A 16,595-nucleotide genomic window follows, 5' to 3' on the forward strand; every position below is an offset into this window, starting at 1 on the left:
AATATGTCTACTTAGTATAAATTTAACCTTTTTCTAGACTAGGTTAGACTATCTATGTAAAAGGAATACCTTAGTCAAACATTTCTATGAGATTCTCCTGCATATTTTTTTTTGCCTTTTTGCACTCAATAGACTATCTACAAAAAGGAAATTTTTCATTTTTCATTTTTGCCTCTTTTTCAAACTCTCTAAACATGAAAGAAGAGTCGAGTTACACCTTCTGTGGACTCATAAAAACATCAAACAACGATGGACTCATCAAACATGAAGGGACCGAACAACTCCTTCTCAGGGTTCGTTAAATATACTCAGAGGGATTCATCTTAAGTGTGAACTTACAGATCAAGCATATGTTATCCTCCTCAAGCTTCTTAAAAAATAAAGAGGTACTGACCAAAAATGATTGGGGAAATTAGGAAAACATGGTACTCCACCTATTAATGGCAGCAAGTCCATCTTGAATATGACACTCTTCCACTTCATCTTCATGGTTGTTGGGTTGGGAAATCTTATTGTCTTTTGGTTCATCACGCCATATCAAAGCCTCCGCTTTCATTTTTGGGTCAATGCTTCCAACTCGATTCAATGTCCTCGATAAGTTCAAGAGAAGTCATTCAATCAATATTTGTTACGATACTCTTAAGCCTACATTCTATGTTTGTCGTTCTTGAACCCATTTCAAATCAACATCATTCTATCTCAAATAATGATACCTATTTCATATCATTGATGTGGGATACATCAAGGCCCTCCTATGACGCGTCGCTTCCTGTCAACATCAACTCATTATCTAAGAAGTTGACTTAGAATCTCTTCCTTCAGTACCTTGGGGCTTGGATACATTAATAGTAAGATTCCTCGCTCTTGGCAACATGTTTATATCATTGACCTTCGACCAAAATATTTTGTGTGGTGTTCAACTTCAACTCATTCATTCACACCATCAAAATTGTAGTGTTGTACCTTGAGAGCCATTAACATCATCAATGGTTTCTCTCGCATCTATTAACAACTTACATCATTGCTCGATAATCAAATGGTGTCTACCATGTTTGACTTCAGCTCCTTCATTCGCATGGTTAGACTCATACATTAAATGATCGAGTGATCATATATAGAGCCATCCAATCATGGATCCACACTTCATCACTAGTGGACACAACTTCTTAATCATTGTACAAGTAATGTTAGCTTATGCGTTGAGCATGGGTATGACTACCTCATCAGTGATATCGTGATGAAAATGTATTGTAATGGATGATTATCTCAACCAATTGTTCTTGAATCAGATGTGTCACGAGGTAAAGCACTTTGGGCATCAGCTTTCCTTCCTGACTTTGCGCTTTAGGTGGCAATCTATTATAGTCCATTTGTCGTATCTAGTCAATAGGCCTATAAATTGCATCAATCAACATCCATGAACACCTTGTGATCATCCCTACAAAAAGCCCTAAGCATGACTCTCCCAAATCCCCAAGTTTCTGGGGATGACTACCTCAAATCATTTCTTTTAAGACCCAATGAACCTTGGCCGTTTAGGGACCTACATTTAGCAGCAATTTGCTCGGTTCTACACCAACGTTGATCAACAACAGGTTGTCCCTTGTTGGGGGTGCACTGATTCTAGAAATTCATGAAAAATAAAAAGAATCTTGAAGCTTTCTCTTCCAGAAGTTTCCAGGAGTTTTTTCAACCATTTACCTTGGATAAGAACTTTGAATCCTATTTGATCCAAACTTGGAGATTTCATGTCTTATCCCTTGAGCTCATCTTCCCCTCATAAGTGGATCTCAAGCCTAGATTGGTAAATGGATACGAATTCCTACACTACCTCACTCTCCTATAAATCTATATCCATATACAATATCAGGGTTGGCTTTGGGAGACTGATCAAGCCCTCATGCTCCTATCTTGAACTTAAGAGAGTTATCATCTTCATGCATTAAGGTGACATTGAGGTGTGCTTTGTGACAAGGAAGGACAATTCAACTTGGGGAGATCTCTACAAGACCAGTTACTATTCTTGTTTGTAAACTCTCTCCTATTTATATTAATACAAAGAGCATATCATTTTCCTATATGTGTTATGTTGTGTTTACATTCATGTATTTCAATGCTTTGTTGATCCATTGAATTGAGTGATTGGATAATGTTACATAGATTTCATAGATCTTTGGTTTGTTTTGATTTTATGTGAAAGTTCTAATTATAGCAATTGGAGCTATGATTGGATCTTACAAGACAAGAGGAGAGAAGAGCTTGCAACGGACCACAAGTAAGACTCTTTCTATTCTTCAATTTCTCTAAGGGAAACTTTATATTCTTTTCTTTTTATTGTTTAGACCAGTCCACTAGGTCTAGGGAAGATACTTCTATCTTCAATCATACATTCTACATAACATGATGTATAGGAGGCAATAGTGACATATGGAATAAAGTAATTGGAAAAGGTAGATGATGTGGTAGTTTACTGTGGCGATGATGTGGAACACTCCATACACATGACACGTGGCAAGTGATTTTAGATCTTTTTAGATGGCTAAGTGGGCCAAATCCATGTGACACGAGGCAACACTAAAAGGAATCCATGTGGAAGGATGACTTCAGCAAAGAGACATCACACATCCTCGAGATTCATGCCATAATATTATGTTTCTAAATGTTTCACAATGTTAAGAGATTTCACATATGACTAAGTAGTGAGCTCGAAATAACTCAAAACACTACTAATGTATCTAGATATTTGAACTATCTGGGGGTGTAGGCATTCGGCATATTAGACCAAAGGTCAGGTTCTGGATTATGGAAAAACAAGTTTATCCCTCACTATTTGAAACATGGTCATAACCCCTGGTCCTTCTACAACAAAGATAAGGCATTTTCCTTGAAATATTGAGGTATTTAGAATCCGGATCTCTGCGCATAAATACATTATTCATACATGAATGGATACTAGATTATATGTCGAAAAATGTTAAGAACTTAAAGTCTTAAGTACATGATTATGTTGTACAAGCACATAGAATAGGGATCGAGTCATTGTGACTGCAGTGTTAGAAATTTGGCGTTCTTTTTCATTTAGCATTAAAATGATTTTTAGTCTTTGGTGCTTCAATTTTTCTCAAAATTTGGTGTTGCATTCGATGTTAAAAATAATTTGGAATTTGGAATTTCAATTTTTTCTAAAAGATTGGTGTTATATAGTGACCAACGAATTTCAAAAGAAATGAATTTGAAATGATTTAATTCTTGAAAATTGTGAATGAAAAAAGACACAACTGATGAGAGGAGGTTGATAAAAATTGATGCTTTAAGTTGTAATGAATATTTTTTTCTCTTATTTTGATCAAATTAATAGTGCGAGAGAAAGAGACAGATAGCTAACAAGAAAAGCTTGTGAGAAAGCTATTAAATGTCACAATTCTGAACCAAATAAGGAACAAAAGGACAAAATAAAGGTTGTAGGTGGAGATTGAGTGAAAACATAAGTTGTTGTGTGTAAGAAAATTGTAAAGGATCATAAACATAAAGAGTTGGATAGAATAAATATTTACATTTTTTTCAGGGTTTGGTGTCTCCTTTAGATAGGTACTTGAAAACGATCAACATGTTGGTGCCTGTAAATAGTGGGAGTTGGTGCATCTAGAAAGTGGGTGCTTGTAAAGAAAAAGATGTTGTAGCCTCTTGTAGGTTGGTGCCTGCATAATATGATGTAAAAAGAAGTTGGTGCTTCCACGTCAAAATATGTGTCATATGTTATTGATGTTTATGGTATAGTTGTGTGATTTATGTATTGTTTACATGGTCATTTCCTGAATATTTGATTTTTTATATAAATTTCTAAAATTGGTCATAATATTGATTCAACACTCCTCTCAGTTTTATCCATCTTTCCAACATGATGTCCCAATTTCCAAGCACTGGCTTGAGGCTTTTCTTCTCCTATTGCAACTTCTCCAACACTTCCTTTTCATGCACTTATTCTCATGTTTTCCTTCTCTTCATCACTCCTCTTCTACATTTTGCATACTCTAGTGTTCTGCATATCACCCTCCGCTGTATTCTCATTTCGTGTATTGACTTCTTTTCAAAATGTCCTATGAGAAAGGTGATAGCGTGGGCATCATCCTTCACTTAGACGACCCCTACTCAACTTCACTACCTGTTTAAGCAAACCCTTAGGTTATTAGGGTGATAAGTAAAACATAATTAAATGAAGAGTGTGTGGCATGGGTTAACACATCCCAAGAAACATATCCTCCTTAGTTCTTTGAATCTATTTTTTGTCCTTCAACTGAGTCATCAATTGCATTTGTACATATATTACACACAAAAATTCACATAGTGACATTTATATGGGGTGCAACAAAAAAGATCAGACATTATTATTATTATGCCAAGTTTGGTGAAACTTGGAAGGCTTTGGCCAATATTTTATCTCTCATATTTTACAACCATTTTATAGTTTGATTTTAAGTTAGGAATAATTCCAATGTTAGATGAAAATAATTTGAGATAATATCTCTACAATTATACCAAGTTTGGTTGAGTTTGGAAATCTCATTAAATTAATTTTTATTTCTCATAGTTAAGTTCCACCCTTAATCTCTTACATGAGATCAACACTTTACCTAAAAAACAAGCTTCCTAGCCAAAATATAATACATTTTTTCAATTAGATTGAATTTAGGTTAAGAATACTTTCAATTTTGAATGAAAACAATTTGTCATGGTCTCTTATTATAATGCCAAGTTGGGTTGAACTTGGAAGTCTTTTAAGAGATTTTTATATCTTATTTTTAAAAATAATTATATAGTTTTTAAATTTTAAGTATTATTGATCTACAAAAAATTGAAAAATAGAAAATATATTTATTTTCAATTAAATTGAGTTTGGCTTAATAATAAATTTATTTTTAACAAATTTCGGAAAAAATCATATAAGAGATATTCTCATCGATGTGTTTCAATCCAGCCAGTGTGGTTCATCTTCAGGATGAGATGAGGAAAGTGTGGTTCATCTTCAGGATGAGATGAGGAACTAGATCCAGGCAATGTAATAAATAGATGTAGAGAGTTGCTAAGTAATCGTTAGCGAGTAACAACTACTTTGACTAAGGCCAGAGATTAGTAAAGATTTTGACCAAGAAAGGGGGTTAAGGGAAATAAACTAAATAATTTAAATCTTTTTATTTTGATAAAATATTATTATAAAACAAGAAGTTATAATAACATAATTAATTTTTATAACCCAATGTAGCCCTATTAATGAACATTATTATATATAATATTAAAATTAATGGTTTAATCCTATTTAGTCCCCAAATATTAACTAATAAAACTAAATTAAGAGAGTCATTAAATAAATGAAAGGGGGATTAATAATATTATAAAAATATAAATAATATTACAAAGTAATAATAATATTGTTTAGGGGGAGTATCGAATATATTAAATATAAATAAAATTGAGATACTATAAATTAAGGAATTGATTTTAAAAAAATAAAAATTAATTAATTAATTAATTAAAAATAAAATAAATAAATGAAAATTTAGGAACAAAGCGCAGAATCCATCATCTGTTGATACTCCAACCATTATCTCTATTTAAATTAACATGACACTTTTCAATTTATAAGGCCTCTCTAAATTTACGATGATGAAAATCGTTGATCCTCACAATGACCCTAGCCTCTTCAATGTAGATGTGATAATTGGTTTTTTCTGCATGCTCTGCCAAAGCAGAGGAGTGAGACCTTTCATGCTTGATTCATTCTTCCTTTAAACCCCTTAATACTGTTTGGAGTTCTCTTCATTCTATTAACGACCCGATTAACCCTAAGGATGAGAAGGGTCTTTACATCATTCCCTGTTCTTGTGGAACTCCTTATATTGGGGAGACTGGTCAATCGATTAACCAAAGGATTTGTGAACATGTTGTCAGCATCAATCATGGAAGGTCTCACTCCTCTGCGTTGGCAAAGCATGTAGAAAAAACCAATCATCACTTTTGCATCGAAGAGGCTAGGGTCATTGCGAGGATCGATCATTTTCATCATCGTAAATTTAGGGAGGCCTTAGAAATTGAAAAGTGTCTTGTTAATTTAAATAGAGATGATAGTTGGAGTATCAGCAGATGCTGGATTCCTGCACTTTCTTCCTAAATTTTCATTTATTTATTTATTTATTTTCTTTATTTATTTAATTAATTTCTTTATTTATTTAATTAATTAATTAATTAATTTTTTTATTTTACTTTTAAATCAATATCTCAATTTTATTTCTATTTAATAATATTTGATATTCCCCCAAACAATATTATTATTTCTTTTTAATATTATTAATATTTTTATAATATTATTGATCTCCTTTTATTTATTTAATGACTCTTTTAATTTAATTTAATTAGTTAATATTTGGGGACTGAAATAGGATTGAACCATTAATTTTAATATTATATATAATAATATTCATTAATAGGGTTATAATGGGTTATAAAAATTAATTATTTTATTATAATTTCTTGTTTTATAATATCATTTTATCAAAATAAAAAATTTTAAATTATTTAATTTATTTCCCTTAACCCTCTTTCTTGGTCAAAACCTTTACTAATCTCTGCCCTTATCAAATTAGGTGTTAGTCGCTAACCGCTAGTTAGCAGCTCTCTACATCTATTTATTACATTGCCTGGATCTGGTTCTTCATCTTATTCTGAAAATGAACCACATCTTATCCTGATCTAGTTCCTCATCTTATCCTGAAAATAAACCACATCTTATCCTGAAAATTTCCTCATCTTATCCTCAAAATGAACCACACTAGCTGAAAATGAACCACACTAACTAGTTCGAAAAACATTGACGAAAATATCTCTTATGTAATTTTTTCCAAAAAAGACTGTTAAAAATATCAATATATTTATTATTATATGAAAACAATTTTCTTTTAATATTTCTACCATTATAACAAACTTGGTTAAATTTTAAAATTTAATTAAAACAATTCGAGTTCTCACAAACTTTCACCCTCAATCCCTTAAAATTTAAAACCTACAGGGTACTCTGCACCATATAAGTCAAAGCAACGTTATGTGATAGAATTTCACAAAAGGTTTAAAAACAATACCCAAATAAACCAAGACTATTGATTTGGACAACAGCTACCCCACCTTATCCGCCATATGTTTACATCACCACTTTTCCAATGAATAACATACTTCGTCTCATACGTTATGATGCCATTTATTCCTTATTTACTTTTTAAATATGAAGTCAACAACAACATTATCCTTTCAAAGTTTGAAGAGGCGTGAGAATACTCAATTGATTTGGGAGATGGAGTATAACATCCGCAACCTCTTAACATAAATCTGATCACTAATTTATCGTTTCCCACCTCGGTGCCCATTATATTCATTCGGTCTCTATCGCGATGCTTATTCCGATGCTTCAGAACTGTATTCATCTGGATGGATTGGACACTCAACTTGCATGCCCTATTCGGGGCCAACTTACTTTAAAAAGCATAAATTCAGTACCGTGTCCGACGCAACCCACTTGGGCAACCAACCCTGCATATCGATATGCGTGATGGTGACATTACTCACTCACAGGTAATGCAAACTAACTGTGGTAATAGATGTCATGTCAATTGTGAAGGTGACATTACTCACTCACAGGTAATGTAAACTAACTGTGGTAATAGATGTCATGTCAATTGTGGGATTAGATATTAAAATTTTGGTCGAAATTTTTGGAAATCTAAATTATAGATATTAAATTTTATGTTTTTTTGGTGTTGATTTTGAATTTATATTTTTTATTAAAAAAAATTCAATGTTAAAAACAAACTCAAATTCTAACCACCCCAAAATTGTAACCTCAATAGACAACGCAAAAAATTTATGGGTGGTTGGAAATGATGTGAACCCTTATCTCGAAGTAATGGGTTGGGTTGTTGGAAATTATGTGAAACCTGACTTTGTTAGGTCGAAATTTTCTGTACTAGTGTTGAAATCATATAGCATACCCACTGATATAGAACTTTTACGATGAGTTAATTTCAACCTATCCCACCCATAGGTTCAAAGGTCGGAAGAGGTTTCCACACTGGTATGGAACTTTATCACGGGTTAATTTCAACCTATCCCAGCCATAGGTTCAAAGGTCGGAACAGGTTTCGTAGATGTAGTGCAGGAAAAATTAATCTGACTCGGGAACATTACCAGAGAAATTGTTATAATTTATAGGCTTGGACTGATGGTTCTTGTGAGATTTACTCTGCCTGGAACGCAGAAGTTCAATTGCCTGCCTGCCTCTCTATTGAACGGATAAAAGAACCGCATTTCTGTGCATCAAGCGTTGATTTAAGCATGTGTCACCCTCACCAGTTGTGGCCGATCCCTGGTTTATCGAATGAAATGGACCCGATAGTACCACCCATTTCGGCTACAGAGATGCTACAGCATCTGGTGAACGAGGAGGAATACGAGTGCCTGAGAGACGTGGTGGGACGACATCACAACCATTCCCTAAGCCATGGCCAGTGCTGCGCCATGGTCGTTCAGCGGATTCAGGCATCGGTTGAAGACGTCTGGTCTGTCGTGCGCCGCTTCGACCAACCTCAGACGTACAAGAATTTCATCCGCAGTTGCTCTATGATGGGCGACGGCACCGTGGGGAGCACACGAGAGGTTCGCGTGGTCTCAGGTCTGCCTGCGGAGCGCAGCACCGAGAGGCTGGAGATTCTGGACGAGGATTTCCACGTTCTGAGCTTCAGAGTCGTGGGAGGAGACCACCGCCTGAAAAATTATCGTTCCTTTACCACACTCCATGGGATCTGCCATGCGGAGGAGAAAGCTGGGACGCTGGTGATCGAGTCGTATGTGGTGGACGTGCCGGAGGGGAACAGCCCGGATGATACCTGCTCTTTTGTGGACACCATTGTGAAATGTAATTTGCAATCTCTGGCTCAGAACTCCGAGAACTTGCACAGGCGTCACGGGATTGGATCCCTGGCCGTGCCCTCTTGATTGACGAGAGTACCGCTGCCGCGATACTGTCAGATCATGGTTTCGCTGCTCGGGTTCTGCCAAGATACATCCAGGTTTGGTTTCCTGGTCGTATTTTTGAAAGAATTGTGATAGGGATGGTATGTGTGGGATTATATTTTCATTAATGTAAGGAGAAGTATATAATATTTATTGGATTTAGTTAAGTACAAAATCTAATAAGTGGTATATACTGTTTCACTAGTTTCACAAATACCGATTTCCTAATGGGCGCAACAGACTTTCATCATATTTTTGGTGAAACCCAAACAGCAAAATCGTGAGTACAATTCATATTTAAAGCAAGTCTGTATAATACATAGGTTTTACCAACTTGGAGCCAAAGAGGGGATTTGACATCCATGGTCATCCTGGCCGAAGATTAAGTGACCCACCAACATGTACATTTGCACAAGCAGAGTGAGTGAATTTATTGAATATCCAAATTGGTCGATAGATTTGCAGGGCACTTAGTTTCCCGGTGTGCGTCTTCGTAATCTGGTTCAAAGGTTCAGCATCTAGGAGTTGTCTTCCCAGCAAATCTGAGATAGGGTGAGATTTTCACGTGAAGAGAAAATTGTTTTTCTTTTTTAAGAGGAAGTTGATGCAATTATAAATGTTTGTAAATATAGAAGCTGAAGAGAAAATCGTTTGCTTCTTCTTTAACAGGAAGTTGATGCAATTATAAATGTTTGTAAAGATAGAAACTGAATTTGTGAAGCCTTAGGGAATCACTGTTAAATGAATCTTGGTTGCCTAGTGCTTTATAATACACGGAAGGCAGGCAGGAAAACCTTCATTTGTTTTTGTTGGTGTAAGTCTTTAATTTGCGAGGCATTTTATGATGTGATTGACCGGAGGCTAAACTCTAGGACTTGAGCCATCGTACTGATTTCTTATAGAGCTTGTGCCAGTATACTTATCTCTTTCGGCAGAGCTAAACGTTTTATGTTTGTGATGTTATCACGTTTTAGGTTTGGGATTAATTTGTGATTTAAGTTTTGGCTAGCTAAGTTTGCTATATATATTATTATGTTTAAAAGGTAAGACAAATAAATATAATAGTTAATATAATATAGAAATAATTACACATCATGAACAAGGTTAAAAAATATTTTGGAAAATTTTAATTTTGGGGAAAATTTTATTAAAGGAGTTTCATTAGTCTTTGGCTAAGCTAATGAGAAACCACACTTCCTCAACTCTTGGTCCCTCACAGTGGTTAGGGAGCCCACACTTGCTCAATCTGTGGCCCCTTGCATTGAATTGGAAGCTGACACTTGCTCAATCCTCGACACCTTACAATGAATACTACAACTAATATAGCACCATGGGCCATAAAACTATGTGCGAGAAACCACTAGCTTTACACTATCATTTTGAAGGTTAATCCTAACAATTCTCCCTCTTAAACTTGATTAGGGAATTTCTATAGATCTAACCAGCGTGATGATCTAGGTACTCAAGAGAATCTCATATGCACCCCTCCTATCACTCTAGACTTTGAGGCATACATGCCTAGCAAGTCTTACAACAGTATATCCAATTAGATCATCTCTATTATAATTAATATATTTCTTGGTTATTGTTAATACTTCATTGCTTCTTACACTTTTTCCCTATCTTTCTCACGGGGGCTTCACTAAGAAAGTAATATCATATCACATGCGTTCATATTGAGGCATAAAAAATGAGGAAAAAATGAAATAATATATTGAGAATATAATAGGGGGGTAAAGGGTTTTTATATGTTGTATAGCAATATTTGTATTATAAGGTATTTTTTATACAATACATCGCCACATGGAGGCAAAAAACAAGTGGGTTGGAGAAATAGAGATTCAAGAGTATTGTAGCAGTATCAAGAGTGAGAGGGAGATAGAAAAAAACATGTCAATATTAGGTCCATAGTAGCTTAATATTCAAACCTATGGCCATAGTATTGACATGCAATTCATGGTAATGTTAGATTCTTAAAGTAAAAGTGGCATTCTCCTTTATCTTTCATTTTCATCATTTTACTTAAATTTTTAACATTACCATGAAATGACTCAGGAAGTTTGAGAGTGGTTTTCACCTCATTAGATTTCATATGGAGAAAGTAGAACTTTAGATCTCACTCAAAATCCAGCAAACTTATTAGTTTTTCAGGATTTCAGTATTCGGGGAATTGCAATGTTTCCATTGGATTTTGTCATGTATTAGCGTATGGAACTCATAATTAATCAAGAGGATCAACCCCTATATCTACCATGATGTTAGTGACATTGGTTGTCAAACCCCTATATCATGACCTTACTAAAAATGCACCTGTCATTCAAACAAAATCTTGACTTGGCATGCTACACGTTTTCTATCTTATGTTAATTCTGAGAAGGTGATATTAATGTCAAATAACCCAAGACAAACGATGATTTCGATGATATGTAGGTATGTTTTGTAGCATGATTTTTTTGGATGCTACAGGCCATCCAGATCCTATTGTTGATGTACTTTCAGTTTAGAGATGGATTGCACTCGATGTTATTTTTGTTATGTGCACCCTTACATGTTATATAAATGAGAACTTGTAATTTGTGGACTTGTGGTTGATGAAGATTATAACTACTAGATGAATGATGTTATATAGTTTAATCCATGTTTTTATGTTTTTAACTACAAATTCATCATTCTACATGCTTTTGTTGACATATATGCATCAATATATATAAAAATATATATTATATAAAATTCACTCCCAATATAAATATAAAGGGGTATAAAAAAATTTAATGAAAAAATGGATACCTACAATATCTAGTGAAAGTAGGGGCTTTTTAAATTGGCAAGGCGTATTGGGTTTGTATTGGTAGGGGGTTAAACAAAGTGATTTTTAGAGGTATTTTCCAATATGTAGTCAAATTAAGGATATTGTTTAATATGCCACGAACGCACATGCTATATTAGAGGTTCATTGAGTGAAGCCTCCGTGGTCTTTCTCCATGTGTTGCACCTCCTACATTACCGTCCATATAAAAAGAACCCATCTAGAAAATTGCATCCAGGTCATATACGCTGTAAATGTCAGTTCGCTAAAAGTTCTCTTCAAGTTCATGGTTTATAAATATACTACATACATGCATCTCCCCTCAGCGACCGAAAACTCCACGGTGCAATCCCTTAATATTTGCGTAGTTATTCCATCACCAATTGCATGATCTGCAAACACTCAATATCCCTTTTAAAAGGACTCTATTGTAATTTTCCTTGTTTCTGTGATCAAAATCACAGGAAAATTCATGGCCATCACGATCTCCTAGCATTCCAATACCAACTTCTTCACCTCATCATAGTGTGTTGTCCACGCAAGACATACTATCAAACTCATCATCCCAGTGACATATTCTAGTATCGTCGTCACTAGTGTCTCGAGGGTGGTTGTTCATTTCTCTGCTCTTGTTTGTTTGTTTGAGGCAAAGAAGAAAAACCCAAAAATTTTAAGCACAATAAGAACGCACAGTAACAACAGAGTAAAATAGAGTAACAACATGCTGTAAAACAAATTAAAATAGGGGATACCCAATAAAAGTAGAAATATAACTCTCTGATTGAGCGTGCAAACAAAATACTTTATATTACAATTTTATGGAGGCAAAAACTATTACAAAGATAAAAAGTGAGACTTCAGCTCATTCACTGTTGTGGAAGAAAAAGAATTACACATTGTAACTGCTTTATGTTTTGTGATGTAACATAATATGACAACAAGCTCTCTGTAACTTTCTCCTCTTGTCTGCAGACCTTCAACCCTTATAAGAAAAACTTCACTACAAAAGAGTTATGTTATTTCATTAATTTAAAAATCTGGAAACTTCATATGACTTATGCTATCAACTTATCTTTTCATGACAAGACAAAAAATAAAAGCAAGGTATGACAGACATGTGAAAAAATTTAATTTGTTCTTAAATATTTGATGTAATATAGGTGTGGAGGACTTGTACATTAGAATCGAGAAATCATCCTCGTGCCGTGAAAAACATTAATTTGATATTCCTTAAGATGAAAAACAAAATTTTCTTCGTGCTGCAAAAGCTTTCTTGCTTGACCTGCTTGCGTACTTTCTAAAGATGCTTGATGCCAATTGTTTAATGAGGTAGTTGGAAGTAATTTTCCAACGCCACCCTTTAATCACAACCATTGATATTCACTATGCCCGAACAATCTCTCAGATGGACAAATTATCTCTTTCCAATGGTTTTGTGAAGATGTATGCGAACTGCTCATGTGACCTGCAATGATGTAAAGAAATTTCTCGAGTGTTAATAAAATCTCTAATGAAATGATACTTAGTTTCAATGCGTTTTCTCCTTTTCTGAAAAATAGAGTTCTTGGACAACACAATTGATGAATCATTGTCATAGTAAATTGTTGTCGTTCCTTCTTGTTCCTGCCATAAATCCTTCAACATTCTTCTCATCTAAACTACTTTACATGTTTTTGTTGTTACAGTGACATATTTAGCTTCTGTTGTCGATAGTGACACTACTGGTTTCTTCTTGGAATCCCATGAAATGACTCTCGAACCCAGATGAAATACATAGCCTGGTGTGCTCTTTCTATCATCAACACTTCCTTCCCAATCACTATCAATGTAACCAACCAGCTTAAAGTCACTTGTTGTGATGTACAAAATACAATATTATTTTGTTCCATTGACACACCTTAGTATTCTTTTGGTTGCTTGCCAATGTGTCTTCATGAATCTTGACACCAACCTCACTGCATAATTTATATCAGGCCTAGTTGTTGTGAAATACATTAAATTACCAATCATATTTTTGTATAATGTTGTGTTGACATTGATGTTATAGTGTTCCTTGTTGTTACCACCTTCCTTTTTCTTACAGTCTCCTTTGTTGTTACAATCATTTTTTCTTAATTTTAAACCCATGACAGTTGGAGTTGGCATAGGTTTGTTGTCCTATATATTATATCCTCTTCAAAATATCTGAGGCATACTTTGCTTAAGAAGTAAAGATGTAATTTTCTATTTTTTCATTTCTATACACAAAAAGTACCTTAACAATCTCGAATTTGCCATTTCAAGCTCACTTTTCATGACTTCTTTGAAATCAACAATGAGGAGGTCATCACTCTTAGTGAAAATCAAATCATTTACATATAAAACAACAATAACAATCTTATCGACACTCTCTTTGATGTAGAGAGTAGGATCGACATCACATTTCTCAAAACAATTGTCCCACAAATATGCAGTTATCATGTTGTACGCTGCACGTTGTGTTCGCTTTAACCCATAAAGAGCTTTCTTCAACCTGTACAATTTTTCTTCTTGGCCTTGAACATGATAACCCAGTGGCTTCTCCACACATACTTCCTCTTTCAACACTCCATTCAAGAATGCCGAAATCACATCCATTTGGTACACCTTCCATTTATGTTGTGCAACTATTGATAGCACTATGCACACGATCTCCATTCTTACGGTTGTCAATGTCTTTACATAATCTCTTCAATGGTGTTGCTTGTATCCTTTGACAACCAATCTTTCTTTATGTCTTTCTATCTTTCCTGCAACGTTTTTTTTTGGTCTTATAGACCCACTTGACACCTATGACTTCTTTTTCTTTTGGAAGGTCCACTAACTCCCATGTTTCATTCCTTTTTATTGCTTCCATTTCTTCATTCATTGATGCAACCCATTTTTCTTTTGTAACAACATCTTCAAAATGAATTGGATCATCTACATGAAAAAATAATGCAAATAAAGAATTCAGACCTATGCTACATTCAACTTCATTTTGCTCATAAATTTTCACTTAAATTTCTAACTTTTTGTTTTCTCGTGCTTGTAGAAGAAGGAATTGACATGTCACTTGATGTTGTGCTTGGATAAGATGTTGTTGTGAGTCTTTGCGGTGCACTTGGAGTAGTATTTTCTTAAATGTGTGACATTGTCCTATTTCTTGCTAATGGTGTCACTTGATGACTGCTTTGTTGTGCTTGAATAGTGTAGGAGGAATCACCAATGAGGAAATACTTGTTGTTGTTAATTCCTCTTTATATTCTTGTAGTATGCTTGTTGTTACAATGATTTTTTTCTCCAAACTTCCATCCCATGCCTCATCTACTGTGAACTGCACACCTCTGTTGATTATGACCTTCTTTGTTAATGGATTGTAGAGCTTGTAAGCCTTGGATTCATCACTGTATCCAAAAAATATGCATTTCTCCCCCTTGTTGTCCAACTTCTTCCTTAACTCATCATGGACATGTGCATAAGCCACACATTCAAACAATCATAGAAGTGGCATTGTGCTTTCTTCTACTCCATGCTTCTTTAGGAATCATATTCTTGACACTTTTGGTTGGACATTTATCTATAATATATGTTGCACAAGAGACAACTTCAACCCAACAATCATTTGGTAAATGCTTTACCTTCAACATACGTCTTTCCATTTCCATAATGGTCCTATTTTTCCTTTCTGCAACACCATTTTGTTGAGGTGTATACCTTGTTGTAATTTTTTTGTGAATACCATGCTCTCTGCAAAACCAAAGGAAGTCATTTGAGATGTTTTCTCTACCTCTGGTAGTGCTCAAAACTTTGATGTAGTGTCCACTTTGCTTCTCAACAAATGCTTTGTATTGACAGAAGTGCTCAAACACTTCCCATTTCTACTTTAAGAAGTAGACCCATGTCTTCCTTTTGTAGTCAACTATGAATGTCAAGAAATAAAAGTTGCCCCAAATTGATGGTGTCTCCATTGGTCCACATAAATCTGAATGGACAATCTCCATGGTTGCCTTTTCCCTTATTGACTTTCCTGCTCGAACTGAATCTCTATGTTGCTTTCCTGAGATGCATCCTTCATATAAGTTATCTGGTTTTTGTATGCATGGAAATCCCTTCACCACGCCTTTCCTATGCAACAAATTTAAACTACCAAAATTAAGATGATGAAATATTAAATTCCATAAACAGTTTTAATCTTTGACCTTTGCTTGAAAATTTGTTTGTGTAACAACAACTGCCTTTCTTTTATCTTCCAAATCGATTGATAGTTGTGCTTGTGCATCGTCTTCTTTCAAATATGATGTTATATTGAGGGGAAACATCTTGTTTCTTATCATTTTCACTTTTGCAATCCACTGCTTTCTTGGAAATTTATCCAAGATTGTGCACTCTCCATTTTTGAATAAGACTTTGTAGTCTTTTTGAATGCTCGTTTTCTTAAGCTTATCAAATTGTGCTTCAATCCTGGAACAAAATAGACATCTAACATATACTTCTTCTCCCACTTATTTGTTTGAATTTTGACTCTTCCTTTTCCCATAACAAACAATTTATTATCTGTCCCTAATGTCTATTGAGATTTCACACTTTCATCTAGATTGGAAAACATTTATATGTTCCCTATCATGTGGTTGTTGCACCTTGAATCTAAAAACCATACATATTTTTGTTTCTCTTGTGCTACATTGCAACTGCTTTATGTTTTGTGATGTAACATATTCTTGACACTTTTGGTTGG

At 34.5% G+C, this 16,595-nt stretch overlaps 1 pseudogene; it reads left to right on the forward strand.

Annotated features, from left to right (window-relative positions):
• The first annotated feature begins 8,034 nt into the window (after window positions 1-8,034).
• Window positions 8,035-9,216, forward strand: LOC149160758 (abscisic acid receptor PYL8 pseudogene; annotated as a pseudogene).
• Window positions 9,217-16,595: the final 7,379 nt, after the last annotated feature.

The sequence above is a fragment of the Pinus tabuliformis genome, chromosome 5_2 (genome assembly GCF_031772625.1).
Source record: "Pinus tabuliformis cultivar Carrire ecotype Pingquan chromosome 5_2, CPIR1, whole genome shotgun sequence".
Classification (NCBI taxonomy): Eukaryota; Viridiplantae; Streptophyta; class Pinopsida; order Pinales; family Pinaceae; genus Pinus; species Pinus tabuliformis.